The following is a 22,801-nucleotide window of genomic DNA, read 5'->3' as shown; positions in this document are numbered from 1 at the left end:
ATTTGCACAGTATCAGCTCATTTGTGCAGTCCTGTGCTCTATAAGAGGAGGGCGGAGGGGATAGGTTTTGCCAGTGGTGGGACTGAGATCCAGCAAGAAGGTGCACCTGGGCAAGCAGATAAGGAGGATATTATAAGCCACGGCCCACTGGCACCTGTAGCTCGGTCTATGACGCAGATCAGAGTGCAAGGAATCCAAGCTGCCAAGAATCGGCTAGGATAGCATCCCTCCAATGGAGGATACCAGATCAAAGAGCGAGAAAAAAGCTAGCCTGCTGCAGACTACACTCCACACGCTGGCAAGAGCCAGAGATCAGAATGAGAAGCCAGGAGAAGCCTGGTGAATGCCCAAGCCCTTCAAGAGGACCCTGATTGCTGGGTGAGAAGAACTTCAACAAGAACAAGCCTGGCAGGGTGGAATACATGCTTGCTGGTAAAGGCCACACAAATACCCTGGTAGGAGAGGGCAAGATTCGCTATTTCCTTACAGTCGTAAGGGTGTCAAGAAGCGTTCTGGGTGCTCTATCCCTGGAAATGGACTTGGGCATTACGTTCTGGTCAGAGTAGGCTTGTGCATCTAATTATCCCCCCCCCCCATCCTGACACTGTTTACTGAAGCTGCTCCTTGTGAGTTCGTATGAAATCCCATAGGACCTAAGCCATCAACCAGCCCAAGCTGCTGTTAAATACATTTCGACCTTCAATTCCTGTGTCTTGAGTGTTCTGTTGATCCCACACAGTCAGAAAAGCCATTAGGGCTGGGTAAGAGCCAGTCACGTGTCAGGCGTGCTACATTTCCGTATACACACCTCAGCTTCTGGCTATGACATTTGTCTAATCCACTGAGATGGCATCACAATATGAAACTTTACTGATTTAAGATAGCCACAGTGTCTTGTTGTTTTACCAACCCTAGTAAGCTATGATATCAGGCAATCCATGAGACATTGCATACCTCGGAAGTACCTTTTCGAGGCACTAAGTATCTACATTGCTTAAGAGTTGCAAGGCACTTTAGTTAATGAACCTACTTGAGCTTTCCGTTGCTGCTCTGATAACCAGTGGTTGGAATTAGAGATCTTTAACCTTGAACCTGGGAAGGCCCAACCAGCATTGGGCGACCAGCACCTCTGACAGTTCTGAGCTTCTAGAGATATGTCAACAGACAACCAATAGCATCTCAGGAACTGACGTTATGGAGGGCAGTAGCCAAGTGATTCTTGCACCCTGCTGAGTTGCTGTGATACTTGCACCCTGCTGATTTGCTGTGATTCTTGCACCCTGCTGAGTTGCTGTGATACTTGCACCCTGCTGAGTTGCTGTGATACTTGCACCCTGCTGATTTGCTGTTATCTTTGCATCCTGCTGATTTGCTGTTATCTTTGCACCCTGCTGATTTGCTGTTATCTTTGCATCCTGCTGATTTGCACTGTGATATTTGCATCCTGAGCATTTGTTCAACAACACTTGCACCTGGATGACATGTGCAACCCTGTGATATCCGCCTGTGCACTCCTCCTGACATTCATATTGCCCCCAGGTTGCACCTTCTGATATTTACTCCACTTGACATTTTGCAACTGACGGATTTTGACAGTGATGCTTGCACCGATGTGATATTTGCACCCTCCTGATTTGCGTTGTAATACTTGCACCCTGCTGGTTTGCACCACAGTAACAGTGGTACGCCAGTGATGTTGTAGTTTGCTGGTCTGTACATTCATACCTTCACCCTGTCAATGTGTGTTTGTTCCCAACTGCTGCCAGAGTTGCACTCAGTTGAGTTGTGATATTTAAATGACAGGAAATTACAGGTATATGGCCTATTGACTGCATATATGGACATGTTCACCACAATGTTTACCCCTGCTTGCGTGCATCATTTTGCTATCTACTTGATTTTACAGAGATATTTTTATAATTATTACAATTTTTCTTTGATAACGTGCTTAATACCAACAAGTGTTTTCTAAGTGCAGGAACGGGATTTGAAACGGTATTGCGCTGCATTGTCTTGCTTCCAAGACCACGCTTTGCCCCTGAGCTATCCTTCCGGACTGAGGAGGAAGGATAGACTGTGATATCAGCAACATCAGCCTGCTCATACTTACACTTCACTCCCATGTACTGTATAAAACACAGTATGTGTCCCCACTAACATGCCTTGATGGGGGAGGGAGGTTCTGATCTTTTTTTTAAAAAAGGGAACGTAGGGTGAGGAGATGATGGCGGTGCAGGGAGGCAGCCTGCAGGTTCCATGGAATGCGAGCTGAGATCAGCGGTTTTAACTCGCGAAGCAAGGAACCTGATTGGCTGCTCCCCCCTTCCCCGGGTGCAAATAGCAGACAGAGTAGAAGTGTGGAGAGAAAAGAGATGACCAAGAACAGAGCCTTGAGGAACACCAGACTGCAGGGAGAAAGGAGAAGAATTAGTTCTAGCCCAAGAGACAAAGAAATTCCCACAGGTGAATATCGATCAATTACCAGCAGTGATGATTAATTAAAATCCAGTCCTTTAATATGATGATTAATTAAAATCGAGTCCTTTAATTACTCTGGAGTGGAAAGGCATAGCCTCAGTGTCGGACTAGGGCATACAATTGTATCGGGCACCAGTGAAAAAGTGGGCCACAGTTGCAAATGGCAATTCATTCCTTTTGTGACAGACTGTTTGAGTAGTACCCAAGGGGGTGGGGGGGGGTTGATAAAATGTGATGCAAATTGTGCATTTTAAAGAATATTTATTCAGTGACACTGGTCAAAACTACTAGACGTATGGTGAAGTAACTTATCAAAGTGGGCCACAGGGTCCAAAAAAGTGGGGCACTTTGATAAAAATAAATTTAAAAAACGGGCCCACACTAGCATTTTGGTTTGGGCATTGGCATTGGCCTACGGGCATTAAACACAGATAAAGGACCCGGGAGGGGCTGCACAAAATCACCATGCAGCATGTTTTTGTTTTCCACGCTGTGCCCTGCTTCTGAACATGGGCAAGAGGCTGTGGGGCCCCAACCTTAAACCTCCTCCTCATCATCGCCTTGTAGAGGGGGGCACTGCAGAATCCCTAATCTACCTTTGACAAATGGGAATCTGAGTGCCATCCATTCAGCGCCCAGATACATGCCATGGCAGAAGCTAATCTTAATGTGTCTGGGATTGCCAGTTAATGTGTAACTTTCCAACATTGCCTTGCAGATTGCTTCCCACCCCGGGGCTTCCCAGGCTCGCCTGCGAGGGGGTGGGTGGGAGCCATCTGAGGGATTGCACCTGGAGCTCAGTGCTGCAGTCCTTTCTCACGAAGAGCGCCACCTGCAGACGCATCATGCGTGACGAGCGGCCTGTTGGGCCATGGGTAAATATAATATAATGATACCATGAACCCAATCGCCTGTGTGTGCCTTCGCTGATCAATAACAGGGAAGGGTTTGCATGGCTTGCAGATTCCAGAAGTTACGTGTATTGATTACATCGAAAGCGAGAAAGTTAACACCACAAATTGAATGTTGTGCAATGTTAAGATATATGTATACTGCAACCATCACCACCGTAGTGGCAGTGGCGTAACACAACATTTGGGGGCCCCTCTGTGAGCCATGCTGAGGGCCCCCCAATTGGGCAACAAATCATGGGTCGCGCCACACTCTGGGCTGGCCTAGATTACCACGCTTGCACAATATGCAAGAACGTGCTGCTGAAGGGGTTTGCCGCACACTGCACTAGGCGAAAGATATACATATGTGTTTTAATGCAATATACAGCACACTTTTTGAGAAAAATTGGTTAAAAGAAAGAGTGTGTGCAATTGTTTTGTAGGCTAACACCAATCCAATACATGCAAGTCGCCAACAGTGCACAGGAATATTAATGCTGTGCTATTAAAAATGCCATGCCACAATGAAAACATGTCCAACTTGCTGCACAATATAGACCAGTGTAGACACGTAATAATAGTAGCAAACTTGGGGAGCTTTTCTGGCTGCACTCTTGAACCTCCGCGACTTTATACAAAAGTGATAACTTAATCATGTCGCAATGATGTGTATAGAGAACGAAGACACAGAGTTCCCCCACTTCGTTTGTCAAAAGTGAAACTATAGAAATCCACACACATCCATTACTGCGCCACAACAATATATTGTTCAAGATCAGTTTTGTTTGTTCATTTTCAGCCTTATTTATTTTTGATTGCAGCCCATATTGATGACACGTGTTTCGGCACTTTAAAATTGCCTTTCTCAAATCTGGGCAATTTTTCTTTTACAAATTATTTTCAAAACAATCTTTCATTGCTCATGATTTCTCTAATACCGTGAGTGAGACATGTGAAAAAAGTCCCGTCAGACTCGTGGACGAAGTACGTCCTGAAAAGTCACAATTCCAGCATCAAGCGTCGTGTCTTTACTAAGCGTTCGAACGCTTAGTAAAGACACGAATGCCAGTTGAAGCAATAATTCTGATGAAGAAGAGAGCACACATTCAAGCCTGCGTCTCTGTGGCCTCTAACAACACAGCCAAACTCTTTCAAATCTGCAAGGAACTGGCCAATCCTATTGCAGTCTCTACCTCTCCTGTTCCCTCCCAGGCCCTCTGTACGGCTCTGGCCTCTCATTTCTCTGCTAAAACCCAGGACATCCTGTCCTCTATCTCCTCTTGCTCTCCCTCTTCCTCTCTCTGCCCCCCTTTGGCCATCTCTCCCTCTCCTCGTCCATTCTCCTCTTTCTCTGTGACAACACCTGACGAGGTTTCTAAACAAGTCTGATCTATAAAAGTGTCATCCAAACAAATCCTTCCCTGCTCCTCCAGAACCATCAAGGACCATATTGACACTCTCGCTCCAACCTTGGCCGATTTCTGTAATCACTCTTTCGCCACTGGAACTTTCCTCTCTCCCCTTAAGCACTCCCTTGTGCATCCACTCCTCAAGAAGCCGTCTGCCGATCCTACCTGCCCGGCAAATTATCACCCAATCTCCATCACCCCTTTCATGGGCAAACTCTTGGAAAAGCTGGCCGTCTCCCAGCTTACTCTCCACACTGAATCTGTTGGTTATCTCCATGACCATCAGTCTGGCTTCAGAGCTGCCAGAGGCACAGAAACTGCTCTCCTGAAGATCTGTTCTCCAACCTTGTTTCCAGCATTCCTTCTTTCCTCATCCTCCTTGACCTTTCCTCTGCTTTCGACACGGACAACCACGCCATCCTGATCAATCGACTCAGTGAGAACCTGTAACTTTCAGTGCTATGCGGATGACACTACACTTTTCCTCAGGCTCCCCTCAGCCTCCTCTTCTCTCTCGCTCATTCCTGGCTGTCTATCTGGGATTCAGGACTGGTGCACCTCCAATGATCTCTGTCTTAATGGCAGTAAAACAGAGATCCTTCTCATTGGGTCCCCTACCACTGCTTTCCCTCTCTCACTCTGGCCGCCTACCTTGGGCTCTCCTCCTTCGCCTTCCTGCGTGGCAAAAAACCTTGGTTTCATCTTCGACTCTTCTCTCTCTCTTTATCTCCTCACATCTCAGACTCGCCAAGAAGTCCCACTATCAGCTGCAACTCCTCAAAGGGACCCTTCCCTTTCTCACTTTCCCCCTGAAGCTCACTGTCTCCAGAGCCCTGGTTCTCTCTAGGCTGGACTACTGCAACAGCCACTTTCTGAATCGTCCTGCCTCTACTCTCCGCCCTCTGCAACTAATCCAGAACAGGACTGCAAGACTTATCCTTGGCCTCAATCCCAGGGACTGTATCTCTCCAGCCCTTAATTTTCACCTCTGACTCCCGGTGCTGCTAGGATCAAGTTCAAGACCCTTTGCATTGTCCACAAGGCTTTCTGGGGCGGGGGCCTGCACTACATCCAACGCTCTCTTCCAAAATACCTTCCTTCTCAAGTCCTTCGCTCAGCTACCTCCAACTCTCTAAGGGCTAGACGCTACTTCAGGCAGAGAGTGGGGGGTAGATCTCTCTCCTCTGCAGGTACCTCCCTTTGGAATGGCCTCCCTGCCCCTCTCAAATGTGAGCCCGACCACCTGACGTTCCGGAAGCTGCTCAAAACTTTCCTCTTCTCCTCTGCTTTCTCTCTCTCCCTCCCCTGCTGACCTACCTGACCTAGCTGTCTGCTGTACCGACTGATTGCTTGGCTACCCTCAGAGTCTCACTGAGTCCAGGCTCTTTCTTGATCAGTCCCGCTTAGGGGCTGTAACTGTAACCCTACAGTCTCTTGTTCTTCTTGCACTACCCAGAGCCGCGCTGCCCTGGCTGCATTTACTCAGACCATTGCTGCCCTGCTTTTCCCTTCTCTCTCCCTTGCACTTTTTACCCTCCCTTTAATTTGTATAAAAATAAGTGCCAATGCCCAAACAATATTGGCCCCATAATGCCGGACGCAGCGCAGGCTGCAGTGGGGGCGCACCTCCCATGCCAGTTCAGTGCTAGACCTAGATCGGCCCACCACCAGCCCATCACACTGCTGCTGCTCCATGTCACATGTTTGGCGCTGCAGCAACTGCTGGCACGGGCTAGTAGTGGGATGGATGGGGAAGGGCACACATGGGTTGAGAAAGTATAATGCTTTAAAGTTGGAAAACACTTGTTATGGTAGGTGTAGTGGTTCTGGCAACCCCAGATGCAAAAGAGTGCATTTGAACACACTTCTAAGTTCTAGACCACAATTGTTAGACATCTGGACCATACTTGCTGTCCTCGAAGTGATAATGCATTTGATAAAATTGTTGCAAACCTGTGGATGTTATCTTATTTGTCAATTTTGTAGAATGACCGCCCACCCCCTCCCACGGCCATGTTTCCCAAATGGCTCTGAGTGGAGCTGGGGTCTCTTGTGAGACTCACAGTGAGAGTATCTTTCTGTTTTGACGTACACTAGGAAAAATAATAGACTGTATTTAAAACATTAGGTTTGATTGAATGAAAGTTAATAGATGTTGCAGTAATTACAAATCTGAGACATCCTCAAAAAACACTTTTTCATTTAATCTCACACTAAATTGTAAATAAACACACTAAGAATAAAGAAGCACATTGGATTTAGAACAGAACCAAACAAGAAAGTACAAGGTGCCATGTTTGGCTTTCATTTTAAACTTAGAAAAGGAGGTAGAGAAAGCATTGAATCTATATCAATTAAATAGACTGTCAGATGCTATTTAAATGTTGTGTTTGTTTGAAGTAATTAACATTCTGCTAGCCACAGGCTAAAGCCTAACATGGCAAAATATTCTGTATAACATTTCACAAAATGTCATGGTAACTCCAGATTCTACTACAACTTTGCCAAAAGATGGTTGGAATCACCATGGCTAAGCTGCTATAGTAAAGTGCAAATTGCAATACATGAACAAAACAAATTAATACAAATAGCAGTTACTAAATAAAGTACAAATAAATAATACATTAAATAATTACAAGTGCAATAGTGTGCATAGTTGTCTCTATTCGCTCATAAAAGCCCATAAAATGTCTAAATATGACCTGTCCATGTCCTCTTTTCATTCCTTACTCCTAGGGTCATCAGCAGCTCTTCGTCCTTTTGCAACCCATGAATTGACATAGGGCATGGGGTTGAACTTCTTCAATGGTGGGCCAACGAGATGGTGTCCGGTCAAAGGATCGAATTCAAAGGATCGACGGGTCAAAGGATCGACACAAAAGGATCGACGGGTCAAAGGATTGAATTCTTTTTAAATTATATATTTTTTGGGGGGTTTTCGTTTAGGGAATAAAAGTGTTTTTTACCACAAAAACTGGGGTTAGGGGGCACCACCCAGAAAAAAAAGTGAAAAAAAGAACAAAGAAATTCGATCCTTTGACCCGTCAATCCTTTTGTGTCGATCCTTTGACCCGTCGATCCTTTTGTTGTCGATCCTATGACATCAGTATGCAGGGCTGCATTTGTTGATGTGCAGACAAGATATTTATTTGTGAAAACCCTTGTTCACACTCAGCAGTGGAGATAGCAATAGTGTTCACAGCTGTCAAAAGTTCCTTGTAGTGTCTATTAGCTTCTTTTCCACCCGTCTCCCTATGTTCCCTGTAAGCCCGCATGGTTTGACGAGTGTCACCAATGTCAAATCTTTCACACAGAGACTCTATCTCACTTGCTGCATAAATAGGCGGTAACTCATCTGGCCAGTACTGCTTGTACAAAACTTTGAGTTTGCTTATTAGTTTGTATGCAACTTTGTTGTCAGCAGCAGCAGAACCTCCTGTAGACAACAAACAACTCTGTACATTTTCTGCATGTGAAAAAACTGATCATGTTTAATTCTTTTGACGCACACCTTTCCTTCATGCAGGGTCACTCCTTGGAAACTATTTTCTTCTAGAGCCTTCTGGCACTGGGAAGAGTGTTTTCCTTGCCTTTCTACCATTGCCTCAAACACTGATATTTGTCGGCAAATAGCACAATGTGCATCAATGATCGTGTAATCACGCTTTTGTAAGTCAAGAGACAATTCTGATAACTCTTGAAGTGCATCAAACATAATGCCAAGATTACCAACAAACTGCAGAGACGAAAGGCGCCTACATAGTCCAGTGTACATGTTTCGTGTTGTGCCATCACGAGAGCCATCACTAGATGCCAATGTAAAGTGTTTGTAAAGAGCAGGATAAGCATTCCAGACAGCCTCTACAGTTCTGTAGCTTGAGGCAACCCAGTGAGTATCTAACACGCTTCCTATTTTACAAAGCTGAATGTCAAGAGCATCTGCACATTCTTTTAGCTGCAAACGATTTTTCACAGATGTGCTAAAAAGAGAATACAGTTTGTCTAGCAATGCTTTGAAATGGTTTGTAGTTCCAATGTCTTTCATGACATCATTGACTGCAAGTTCTAAGCGGTGTGCTGAGCAGTGGCAGGCTACAATATTGGGAGAAATTCTTTCTTGTAACCTTTTCACAACCCCGCTATTGCGGCCAAACATTACTGATGCTCCATCACAAGCGACTGACACCAGACATTTGGTGAGAAAGTCTTCACTAATGTTAATTGGGTCCTTTTGGAGCAAAGGCAGCAAACTGTTCACTATACCTTCAGCAGACACATCACTGAGCTCGATAAGGTCAACAAAAATATGAGCTGGAGACTCCATATCCTGTAGCTGAGTACTTAAGTACACAATGAAAGCACTTTTTTTAATTTAAGGCAGTTGCCTCATCCAGCAAAAGGCTCACCTCAGGAGAAGAGGCAACTTTTGTGGCAAATGTCTTTCGTTTCATTTCCAATGAAATGTGTTGCTGTATACTTGAGCAAGCCACATTGGAATGTAAAATGCGCCCCATATCGAGCCCATTCAATTGCTGGCTCAGATTCAGAACCATAGGCTGGCCTGTTCTGCTTTGCTTCTTTATAAGCCGTTCGGAATATTCTGGCAGTTGTTGCTATTTTCCCTGCCTGGGCTCTAGAAGTTACTTTAAGCAATGTATCTTTTTTTGCCTGCTCTAATATTTTTGATGCTGTGACCTGTGCCTTTGTTGAAAAATGTTCGGTAATCTTCTTTCGTAAGGATCTTAGTTGCTTGTCTTTTTTGGTACCATATGAGCTAACAGTACACTCACTCCATTCTTTAGACAGTTTCATCCCTTGACTTTTCTCTGCACCAAAGCTATTGACTTGACGGCAAATGGTACATCCAAGAGTGTGTCCTCTAACAATCAACCATGGGTACTTGCTTTGAAAAAATTGTTTCTGGTCCAGCTTCCAGCCTTTAGGGAGTCGGCCTTTCGTTATGGGAGCTGAACGTTGCAGAAGTGATAATTGACCAGATTCTGGCGTGCTAGTACTTGGAATTTCCATGCACTGTTGTTTGGTAGTTCGCGATCTTCATCAGTGATACCAGTGCCGCCCAGTTGCGCTCCGAGTGGAATGCTTGCTGTCCGGATTTCTGTATGGATGTTGACAGTAGTAGTGCTGGTGGTCTCATCTAGTGTTTTTTCTGGTTCTTCGCAAACACTATCTGACTTAGAACCAGATTCATGTTTACTTCGCTTGCTTGTAGGCTCATTTGTGCTGCATTTTTTACCAGGTTTCAAAAAGTATGAAGACATTTTCTTCTGGGCTCCAGACATTCTAGGGAAGGAAATGAGAAGTAGGAATAATCAATATCATGGGATTCCTTCCAAGTTTCGATACACACAATGATCAGGCCAGGGGTCAGGATAGGACAACAGACCTCTTAAGTGCTTCAAACGGAATTAAGGACTGGTGAACAGCAAATGTATAAGAACAAACACATAAAGTGGTACACAGTGCACACATGGAATGCGCTTTCCATTAGAGCCAGGCTAATAAATACAAATGTGCACACGTTCGACTTGTCGTGGCTGAAGAGAACATTCCAAAAAGAAATCTAACAACAAATAACATGTGAGTGGTTTGCAAATGGCTGCAAAGTGTCAGTTGCCTCCTTTTATCCCCCAATACACCACACTGAACCATACAATTTTGCGACTTTTGAAATGTTGCTCTGTAGTGTAGTACCCATGCCTGTCTCCATTTTTAAAAAACACCCACTTTACATGAGTCAGTAAAACAATTACACCCTACTTATGCTTGTTAACGTACGTCTTCCTTACCTTGTTTTCAGGGACGAGGATGCAGCGTACGACACAGCAGCCTGCGACTCACAGATTCTGACTGCCACCACGATAAACAAACCTCTGATGAAGTCGCTCACTGCAAACCTAAAGGGGGCAAAGACACTAAGTCAATTAAATTGCAAACCGCTGGCGTGATACCTGTATGCTCAATAGGAAATTCTACTGCTGGAGGCAGAGTTGGAATATTTGGGTTCACACAAAAGGCACGACCATTGCCCCCTGGACTGTATGCACTAAACATGAGGGTGGGGAAAAAAGAAAGCCTCATAGGGCACAGTGGGCCAATTTTGTAGGTATTGCAAATGAGACATTTTACTAACAGGGCAAACTTTCTATGGCACTATTGCACAATATTTTACTGACCTCTCTCACAGCACCCGCAGACATATGAGTGACCCTTTGCAGTTGAAGTCAGGTGAGATTAAATTATTTTCCCAGGATCACACACTTATGTCGGAACAGCAGGCACCTCCCAGTGTGTTGCTAATGCTTCATAAATATACCTAAAAGCTTTACACATAATAATGCAGTCAAATGAGAAAACTAGAGCAAGTAAGGGAATTACCTTAAACAAATTATTACTGTTTGTTTCATACTTTGTATTATAACATGCACAGGGGCAAAGCGCTGGTCATGGAAGCAAGACCACGCAGAGCAACAGAGGTTTGAATCCTAGATCCACGCTTAGAAACCAAACTCTGGTGGTACTAGGTGCGTTATAAAAAACAAATAAATAAAATAAAAACACAACCCACATTTTCTTAAGGAAAGAGGAATGCAATGCTTGATTAGCCTTGTAATTGCACTTGCATCCATTCACACGTACGACGCCCTAAGTGGGGAAAAAAGAGACCACCCAACTGACAATCGATGCGCAGCCCCCCGCCATGCTGTGGCCAATGAAGCGCTGGGTGCCCATATTTAGGCCACAGGTTGGTTGTCGGCCACACTTTACCCACTTTGGTCTCCTCCAATTGGAGCAGTGAAGACCTGGGACACACTGGATTATATAGTTTGCAGATTGCTATGCTACCTCCAGAGGTGCCCCATTACAGGGTGTAATGGGGAGGACTTGAGAGGTTATTAGGTCCTCTATGGAGAGGGTAATTGCAGAATTCATACCAACTTTTAAATCCTCTGGGAATGGCAATATTTTATGAAATTAAAAAAGGGATATTACAAAGGGTGGGCTAAACTGACACATTTACAAACAGAAGTTAAGAGAAATCAAATTGAACCCCGGAGAAACACCCATAGACGGCTTGGACACTCAATTCTAGGAATTGTAGTCAAGTGCACAAGGCTAGTGGTTCTGTAATTTGATTTTAACCAGTTTTTTCCAGTAACAACGTTACAAGCACTTTTAAATCACAGCTGAACTTAGGGTTTAGGGGTACAGCGGAGGAATAATTTCCAGCAAAGATTTACCTCCAAAAATCTGAAGATTTACGATGCAGTGTTAGAGCACAAGGTAAATAAAGCAGAACTCCCCGTGAAGTGCCATGGACTTCAAAACTGTGGGGACTCCCACTGCCATAATACCACTTGTAATGCCACGGGACAGAGTGGCGGAAATGGTGACTTCGTTTAATGATAAATTGGTGGATTTACAACCAATTTACTCCCAAACTCATAATGAGGCCCAACGTGTCTAAAAAGGGCCATGAGACAGGAGAGCTCAGACACCAACTTCTAAAAATTGCAATCTAAGTACCAAGTTGTCTGAAAAACGTTGCCATGAAGAAGAGCCGTGATGCTGCACTGTGGAAAACCCACTGCTAATACTTAGCAACCAATACACATTAGAGGAGATAGAAAACTCAAATATTGCATTCTTGGAGTCGAAATCCGGAAGTTGTAACGGTAAACCTATTACAAGAACTGAGGAACCATCAATGTGCTTTTGAGAAACAGAATGAAATTCTGGTAAATAGAAATGACAACATTTCAACTTGTCTAACAGTTTACCTAATCTGGTAAGGCACATGCCAACAGAAAACGCGTCCCTAACAATGAGTTCACACAGGAAAGGTCCACTGGTGCTGAAAGGACATTTCTCACTGTGAGGCACCTATGATGCGCACATAATGTAGCATCCCGTCAGACTGCATCTTAGTAATGCAACTTATCTTTGCTTGAACCTTCCCACACAAATCATTCATCTACCATTCTTATTTCAATATTAAATATTAAATCCATCAACTTGATAGCAATATATCCATATCCCAGTTTTGTTTCACAATTGAAAATCAGAATCCTTTCAATATAACATACACAGTTATGTTGTATTCTTATGTTAAATTGAAAATGTATTGTATCTCGAAATCTGCTGCCATGCTATTTCACATTCAAAACAATGCCCTATTTGTATCCCACAATATAACCGTTTTTTTTGTTTTAGTGCTGAAAATGCAATCTATCTGAATGTAAAATCAGTGCTACTGGCATTCAATGGAAAAAATAAAAAGCAATGATTTGCTAAACCTATTCTATACAAATATCTAGTGTCGTAATGTTTCCTGATAAAATGTGAAAAGCTATTTGAATGCAAAACGATATAATTCACTCTGGCTTCCATGAAAACAATTAAGCCTTTGGTATAGTTTTTGGCTCATGTTTTTATTACCTTACCATCTATATTCCAATCAAGTTGGCAAATCTTGCTGCATGTGCCATGGTATACCCTTGGGTTATGTTAAGAGTGTTCTATTCTGCACCATTCTCAGCCTAGTGCATCACAAAATAACCCTCCCTTGCTTCACCCAATTTAGCAAGAACAAAAGCTTGGTGGAAAAAGTGTGCAGGATATATTTTAACTATACAGGGTATGCAGGTTATCCACCATGAACACTGGAGTATCTGCTCATACATGTCATGTGTTTAGAAATTATTTAGCAAAAGATGGGAGTGCGACAAGGCCATCATTTACCATCCTTGAAAAAATGAAGTCAAATCCTGAGCTGGACTCGTCTTGGGAGGTTAGCTCAGGGGCAACACGCTCGCCTTGGAAGCAAAACGACGTGGAGGAAGTAGAACACAGGTTCAATCACCAGGTCCGCGCTTAGAAACCTATTAAAGGGATGGTCTAGTAAAAATTTTTATTTAAAAAATAGATAGGCAACATAAAAATAAAAAATACTAGCATTCTCCGTTTTAAAATTTCCTATGTAAAATTTTGAGCTATTCAAGCTCAAAATTCGCAAAAGCAAGCACGTGGGCGCATCCATTTTGTGAAATGGAGGCCCTCCTGTGCTGGCTTTTGCGGCACTAATGAAGGAAAAGCCAGCCAGCTGTAGTAAACAAAGGCTACCGCTGGCTGGCTTTCCCTTCATTAGTGCTGTAGGCAGAGGACGGGGACCGGAGACCAGAGCAGGAAAGCTGCAGCTGAATCTCGGTAAGTGCTATTTTTTTTTTTTAAAAAAATAAGCACTAGCTGCGGTTTTTTTTCTAAGTTTTCCGGGCTGGAGGAGCCCGGAAAACTTAGAAATAAAACCGCAGCTTTAAAAACGTATTTATGTTTGCGGTCGCTTTTGAAGCGACCGCAAACATAAATACAACGTTATTGTGTTGGAAAACGCTGCGGTTTTTCTTTCCAAGTTTCTCAGGCTCCTCCGGCTCGGAGGAGCCTGAGAAACTTGGAAAGAAAACCGCAGCGTTTTCCAACACAACCGCGTGTGTTTCTGCCTGCTGTGGCTATCACTTTGGGTCTGTCTCCGGTGCTCCCCCAGGGGAGCACCGGAGACCCCAAGTGAAAGCCACAGCAGGCAGAAACACACGCGGTTATGTTTACATGCCGCGTAGTGTTTCTACCTGCAGCTGATTTCCCATTTGGTGCTCTCGGGCTTCCCGTGGGGAGCCCGAGCGCCCCAAATGGGAAAGCAGATTCAGGCAGAAACAACGCGGTTGTGTTGGAAAACGCTGCGGTTTTTCTTTCCGAGTTTCTCAGGCTCCTCCTCCTCCCCGTGGGGAGCCTGAGAGCACCAAATGGGAAAGCAGATTCAGGTAGAAACAACGCAGTTGTTTTCCGCAATGCCGCGTTGTTTCTGCCTGAATCTGCTTTACCATTTGGGGCTCTCGGGCTCCCCGGGAGCCCGAGAGCCCCAAATGGTAAAGCAGATTCAGGCAGAAACAACGTGGTTGTGTTGGAAAACGCTGCGGTTTTTCTTTCCGAGTTTCTCAGGCTCCTCCGAGCCGGAGGAACCTGAGAAACTTTGAAAGAAAAACCGCAGCGTTTTCCAACACAACGTTGTATTTATGTTTGCGGTCGCTTCAAAAGCGACCGCAAACATAAATACAACGTTTTTAAAGCTGCAGTTTTATTTCTAAGTTTTCCGGGCTCCTCCAGCCCGGAAAACTTAGAAAAAAAACCACAGCTAGTGCTTATTCTTTTAAAAAAAATAAATAGCACTTACCGAGATTCAGCTGCAGCTTTCCTGCTCTGGTCTCCGGTCCCCGTCCTCCGCCTACAGCACTAATGAAGGGAAAGCCACCCAGCGGTAGCCTTTGTTTACTACAGCTGGCTGGCTTTTCCTTCATTAGTGCCACAAAAGCAAAAGCCAGCACAGGAGGGCCTCCATTTCACAAAATGGATGCGCCCTTGTGCTTGCTTTTGCAAATTTTGAGCTTGAACAGCTCAAAATTTTACATAGGAAGTTTTAAAACGGAGAATGCTAGTATTTTTTTTTTTATGTTGCCTATCTATTTTTTAAATAAAAATTTTTACTAGACCATCCCTTTAAGCGCAAATAACCAATTACAAGCTGCACGCTCCTGACTACCGGGAAGGGAACCCTTTAATTTTCACGGTGACGGACGCATTACAAGCCTGAAATGATGTCACCAAGGAGAATTGTCCTACTTTTTAAAAAAATGCAATAAGAAAGACAATGCCAAAAAAAATCGTACGTGAAGCGTTGAATGCATGGTCTAACACGTAGCCAAATCATTGGGTTGACTCAAGTACTTTTTGATGTGGTCCACCTTCAGAATGGAGTTTTCTTGAGGTGCTGCTGGAGTGATTGATCAAGTCAAGTGGTTGGTGCCTGGAGGGGTCGACCAGTGAGAATCCAGCAGGGACCTAGTCGTTCGCCCAGCTAGCCAGCTGGTTCTCGATTACTGTATCATTTGGTATTCTACATAAAACAATGTGTGATCCTGGGCACATTTCTACATCTCCACATGCTTCAAGTTGTTCGTTTGTGGAAAGTAACATACATATTTGAAATACAACGGTGCACGGTTTGATTTGCATAGTCCCATGCCCTCTCCCCATCACACCCTTGTTTGTGTGACCCGTCTCCACTAAGCCCCAAACTGTTCTAAGGACATGTTCGAGGTGCTCCTGCTACAGTAAATGGGCTCTTTAAAATGACCTCTACTCTTTGGAGCAAGGTCAGTGCTGTGTGCACACCCAGTACTCGCATTGTCCCCACACACCTGCGCCGGTGCAAGGTTGCGCATTGGCAAGAAGTGTATTCTATGCAGAGCACGTTGGGAAAAGCGCTATACTAACGCCAGAATATGCCTAGTCTTACCGTTAGCAGAAAAGAACTGCACACGCTCACTAACAAGCATCAGGATTCAGAATGGATCAAAGAATGTGTTCCCTCCATCGTTGCGGGGACCATCAATCTGAAAGGAATTAAGGGTGGCTCGTGCACCAGCAAGCATGGATTAAGCACACCGAGCAGGAGCCCATTTCACTAAGAGATGTTTTGCTGTTAAGTAAATGAGCCCTAATCCTGGAGCGCTGGGATAAGGGTCTGCAGCCAGTAGTTGGAGACGCCGCATCCCTGCCCCATGGCCCCGAGCCCCTAGCTTCTATCCACTGGAGAGTCAAAGCGTTTGACCTGAAATGCACAGATTCTAGTTAGTGCTTAGTTGTCCTATAAGCTGGAGCCACCAATGAATGGTATGCATAGATGAAATTCAACCTGCTAATTACCTGCATTATAGCATGTACACAGTTAAACGTTTTAAATGTGTACATGCTATACAGGTCATTTGCAGGTTGCCCACCCTTTTAGTGAAACATTTATTAAAGGTGGGAGTGGCATGACGCATGAGGCTGCTTCTCGTGTGTGCCCGCGCCAAAGGGCAGGATTTGGCACGAGCTCGCAGGCCGCAGGCCCGTGGGGCCATGAGGCAATGCGAGCGGCTGGTTGAATCTGATCACATAGTAACGTGGTCGGACGACCTAGGCTATGCAGCCGCGGGGCGTTTACCGTTACTATGTGATCATCAGATTCACACAGCCGCTCGCATTGCCTCGCAGCCCCGCGTGCCTGCCAACTCGGGCAAATCCTGCACTGCGGCGGGACGCGTGGGCACACACGAGAAGCAGCCTCATGCGTCATGCCACTCCCACCTTTAAGAAATGTTTGCAGGTCATTTGCAGGTTGCCCACCAACCATTTTACTCAAACATTTCTTAAAGGTGGGAGTGGCATGACTGAGGCTGCTTCTCGTGTGTGCCCACGGCCCGCCGCAGACAGGGCAGAATTTGGCCTGAGCTGACAGGCCGCAGGCCCGCGGGGCCGCGAGGCAATGCGAGCGGCTGTGTGAATCTGATCAGAGGGAGGACAGAGAACGATCCTACTAGGCCAGGTGTCATTCAGAACGCGCATGTGCATGGGAAGGGGAAGGGGGAGAAGTGCGAGGGAGAAAGGGGAGAGGACAGTGCAGTACATGCAGTAAGAAAAGAAAAAAAAATAAATAAATAAACAGTAAGTAAAAGTACGGCCAGCAGGTGGCAGTGGCAAGTTAAGAGGAAGAGTGTGACTAGTAGTAATGAAGATTACAGGTAGCTAAGTCAGGCATTACCTGCATGTACCTCTACCTCATCCCAGTACTTGTGTATGAAGCAGATTGCCTCATACACAAGTACTGCGTCATAAACATGTACTGGGACGAGGAAGAATAGTACTAGGAGTAATGAAGATTACCAATGAGTAATCAAGACATTAAACACAAGTAGTGGCACAACACCATTGAGCTGACTGAGCTTCAGCAACCCCCCCTGAAATTTTGGGATATGTTGACTCGACCAGGCTCACCCACAGACCAGTTGCCGGACAGAACAGGACACAGGTCTTAAATGGCAACTGGGTTTCACTGTTAACAAGGACTCAGCAATTACTAGCGTAAAGCATTTCACTGTACCTGCATTCAAATGGCAATTTTTTTAGGCAATTGAGCTCATGATGTGGGTTTAGTACTTTCATGCCATGGGGATGATTGGAAGGGTAGAGAGGGAACAGGAGACCAGTCATTCTCACAGCAGTCCATAAGTGGGTGCTTTCAGACTTAAAGGAGAGAGTTAACTGCTTGTAACATTGAAGCTGCACTAGAATAGTCTCCTTAAAATGCGTAAAGAAGTTAGATACCCCCACACAAATAAGTATGCCCCTTCCCCAGAGCCAATGAAGTTAACGCCTCTCCCAACATGTGTCTCTTTCTCTGCCCCTCATGCATTCTTCACTACAAACAGAGTGTGATGTGGATGCCCCCAGGCAGGATCAGATTCACGCCAATACCAAGACATGGGTACACACCGTAAGACCGCAACGCACTGGTGTAACAAGAGCCCCTGCAGCTCCCGTGGTTCGGGGGCCCCACCCCCACATGTCCTGCGAGGGGACCCCACTTAGAGTAAAAAGGACTCCCTCCACCCTGTGGGATGTTTTTATCCACGCATCCAAGCCCTACCTCAAAACTGTGCAGTACTGACATGGAAAACATCATGATGGCCAGAGCTTCCCAGAAAATGCACAGGGAAATGCATGAAGAATAGGCTGCCACTCATTTTTGCCGATGTTATGGGCACAGAAGGACACTGCCTAAAACCACCATTGGACTACCCACACAGTAGTCTGAAACCATTGGGAATGGCAATGCTGATTGCCAAAAGCAAACCCATAACTGTTGGGAATTAATTTTCTTAAATCCCAAAAAGGGGTGCAGTACCAGTACTCACCACTATCAGAAAGCCGGCGTTTTAAAACCACCAGATTTTGTAGAAAACTGAATAAATGAACCCAAAGCCTGCCAAAGAAAGACTTACTGAGAGGTGGATCCAATGTAAAGTTATATTCTGAAGTGACTTGAAGGTTTATAACAAGACTGGCTGAGCTGTGGATTTCAGCAGTTTAAGTAAATTTGGACTGAAAGACACTAAAAATCTAAATGTTTAAAAGAAATGAGTGACCTACTTTGAGTGTCACATAGGTTGCAATTGTTTAAATGTCATAGTTTTAAACTTAGAATCAGCATTCTAGCTGCATATGTAAACATTGTCTTGACTTAAACTGGGTAACAAAAAGTGACATTTTATCTGAAACCTGGCTTAAGGAACTGAATTCTGCCTGGCAACTACCCCCATCAGGAGTGAAACTTGAGTCACAGCTGTGTTCCCAGGCCTATCTGCCTTTTGCTGGCCACACTAAGGATATGCCATCTCTCTGATAATTGAATTAAGGGGAGCCCCCACAGAATACAGGAGCTCTGAACAAAGCCCTGTCCTGACTCAGGCAAATGTTTTATTGGCGGGAGTCGTAAATGGAGCTTCCTCCTGGAAGGATAGGGGAGGAGCACTGCCTGTGAGAGCAAGCTGGCTTGGCAGAACTGGAAAAACCAGAAATTCAACCTTGTGCTGGGGGGAAACCACACCCCTTTGGGGCCAGAACATAACTCTAAAAAGATGAATAACTCATAGTACGGACTTGTGAAAATTATTTAAATGATACCATAATTCTTGTGATTTTTCTGCCCACATTTTAAGACGTGTTAGGACCCGGTGGTATGTTCAGGGGGGTTTTAGCGGAAAAGAGGATATTACTCAAAAAGTGTGCATGTGAAAAATCTGACACTTCACCAACTAATGTCCATACTCCTTGCGCACATATGTGTAAATTTGGGTTAATGTCCGAAATTGCAAAATCAGTTAAAAAGTGCAAAATATTGCCATTTCTGAATGCAAGCTCTCAGGAAGAGCAGATTTGGACAGGGTATACCTCCTGTGATATGTGATGGGTGCGTGTAATTTTAAAACAATATGTACCTCTGCAAATATGTATTTGGTTCAAATCTAGATTTGTGTGCAAGTTGACAGGAGGAGTGGACTTTCTGCAGGTTGTAAAATGACATCACTCTGACACAACTTAGCTCCCCCAATCAGGGGAGAAATGAAAGCTTGGCCAATGACAAGTGGAGAGGGGTAGGGCCAAGGAAGCTACCCTCTCCACCCATTTTCAAAACACATAAAAGCAGACAGACAGGACAGATAGAGACCTTCAAATCCATTTGCAGCTGGAAGCTCTGCCGGAAAATCCATACTTTACCTCCATCAACCTCCAGAGAGCTAACATAGAGACTTCAATCTATCCACCTTCAGAGACCCAGACCAGACCAGCAGAGTAGAGCTGACCCGTTAGCAGAACCAGAGAGCTGAACCGGAGTCCAGTCCAAAACCTGACCAGATCCGTGGCGAGGCATATTTTAAAATATATTGTGAGTACCTAGTAGAACTGTGCAGAACCAATCTCTTAGTTAAAATAATATAATTCAATCTATTTTAATCTAACCAGAACTGTCTCCTAGAAGTTGTACCTTGTCATTTTGCAAAACTGTCACTTGTCACTTTGAACTTTAAAATTTCAAATCTGAAAAACGACCTTCACAAAATCGCTCATATCTCCGCGACCGTTTGTAACTTTCCCCTGAAAGCTGGGAATCGTGGCTTTTCTACGAACCTAGAACCGCATACCTACCCCCGATACTTTTGGCGCAATCGCGAAAAACGCACTCGCGAATTTTGCCACGATTTGCAAATTTCTCCACGTGTGAAAACAGAAGATTCTTTGCTTTCCTTGCTAAAAATTCGTTTGCCTCTTAAGAACCATCCCTGTATCATTGCTAGAGTGAGCCTGGACTAATATTAACTTGATACCACTCACCCTGAACCTCTAGAGGGAATTAAAAGCATTTTAGCATATTGTTCACTTCATTGCCAGCACATATAAAAGCATTTGGGCCTGTGTAAATTGCTGTAGTCTAAGCTTGCTGGGGTGAACTGAATTACATTTGATTGCATTTCTGAGAACTGTGTGCATTCCTTCCATTTCCTTGCATTGCATAAAGGGGGGGAGGGGATTGCCAGAGAAAAGTGATTACATTGTTTTGTTGAAATCATATTGAGTATTTTCTGTATTGCATTTTTCATTCAACATTACATCCATCTGAACTTATATAAAGTATTCTCTACCACCTCATTCTTCTGTTCCTATTCACAAGTGTGCTAGTGCCACACTATCCATTATTGATTACTGATCAGATTAAGTGTGATATTCAATTATTAATTTATTATAAAGCGTGATATATATATATATTGTTTAAATTATCAAATAAACCTTTTAAACTTGCAAAACAGAACTACTTCTTGGCTCAGTGGGGTCAGGAGGATTCCAAGAGAGGGGTGTTATATAGGGGTAGTCATCCAGAACGCATGAGCTGGACATAAAGATATATCAATAAGGGTTTCCATTCAGTATCCCAGACTAGGCATTGACTTAGCTGTAGTGTTGAATTGAATCCTCTTACAACCCCATGGCATGGAAGACCCCAGGCTGGAGGCCTCCATGTCATGGGGTGGGGGGGAGCCCTAAGGCTTTAAAAAGAAATAGTTTGTTTTTGAAGTCACTCTGCCTTCATAAAGAAATGATTTCCATTATGGTTAGGTCTAACAACAGTTTCCCTTGAGCTATCCTCCCGAGATATCCCAGGGGCAACGTGCATGCCTTTCGAAGCAAAACGACAAGGAGCAAAACAGGTTCAATCCCCGGGTCTGCGCTTAGAAACCTCTGGGTGTTAAGCGTGTTATAAATAACCTATCATATCATATCGTAGGACGAGAGATGGATTAGTTATATGACGCACACGCAGTTGAATAGGGGGTGGTAAGAGGGATGGTTGCTGTAGTGGGGATGCATTCCTGTACTCTGCGCTTGTAAATAAAACAGCGTGAAAGCAACTCCAGTCAATGTCTAACTTGTAATAAAATATAGCTTTTCCTTGAGGGGCAATGTCTGGGCCTGAAGCTGTGTGGTTGTGTATGAGTGAGAAGGATGGCGCAATGAGCAAAGCAGCACATATCAAAGTGTTTCCGTCACCTAGTCGATGCTACTCCTTTTTGACCTCAATGGAATGAAAGTCTGAGTAAAGCCTGCCCAGAATCAAACAGGTGGCTTGCAGCTTACACACAGATCTCTACAGTGGGTGTATGAACCCACCGACCTATTTTTTTTTACTGCCATGTATTTATTATTATTTATACATTTATAAAGCGCAAAAAAAAACTGGGGCACGGAGGGGCTGTTACAACCAGTTACATGCACATGAAAGTCAAGAAAGGGGCGGCAGTGAGGGAGACTCACTGGTCAAACAGTCACGTTTTAAGGGCTTTTCTGAAGGCCTAATAGGATTGTTCAGCTCTCAGGCTGGGTGGGATAGAGTACTGCCATGATAGGTCCTCTCAGCCAGCTCTATGGCGGGTGGATGTTGCCTGTCCACTGCTGTTTCTTTGCATTCTGGGACCTGTAGTTATGTTTGAATATTGGACAAATCAAAATAGACCATCAGAAATGACTGGATCGGCAACACTCGCTTGACGTGGATCTATTTGAGAGCTATGGAAATATAGAAACGTCTGGGTTTTTAAATGAAAAAAACTGCACCAGGACTCATTTGTTAAATTGAATTTAAAGAAGACTTCAACTCCCACAATGCATTCATTTTTTATCTGAAAAACTGGAACTGGGAAAGAGATTTCCCATTGACAGTTTATTTATTTGGAGTGTTCTATTGCACTACATGCATAGAATGAACTGCTTCGGAGCATCAGAGAAAGCACATACATGACAAGGGAGGCATGGGCCAAGGACAAAGGGGGAAGCCGTGGGTGGGATATAGAGCACAGCAGTATTACTGAGCTGTTCTGAAGTTCTGGCTGAGGTCCGCGGTCGAGAGCTGCGGGGCCGGGATCCGGGACACAATGTCAAGGCCTCTACCCAGTAGGGTAGTCCAATGGATCAGGTTTCCAGCCCTGGGGTTTCAAGGTTCATGACTTCAGAGGTCAACAGGGATGTGCGACGAGGCGATCTCCGGGAGGCCGCACCTGTGCACATGCCCCTGTCCAG

The sequence above is a fragment of the Ambystoma mexicanum genome, chromosome 3p (genome assembly GCF_040938575.1).
Source record: "Ambystoma mexicanum isolate Mex_15411 chromosome 3p, UKY_AmexF1_1, whole genome shotgun sequence".
Classification (NCBI taxonomy): Eukaryota; Metazoa; Chordata; class Amphibia; order Caudata; family Ambystomatidae; genus Ambystoma; species Ambystoma mexicanum.
The sequence above is the reverse complement of the archived record's forward strand: the minus strand, read 5'-3'. Positions refer to the sequence as shown.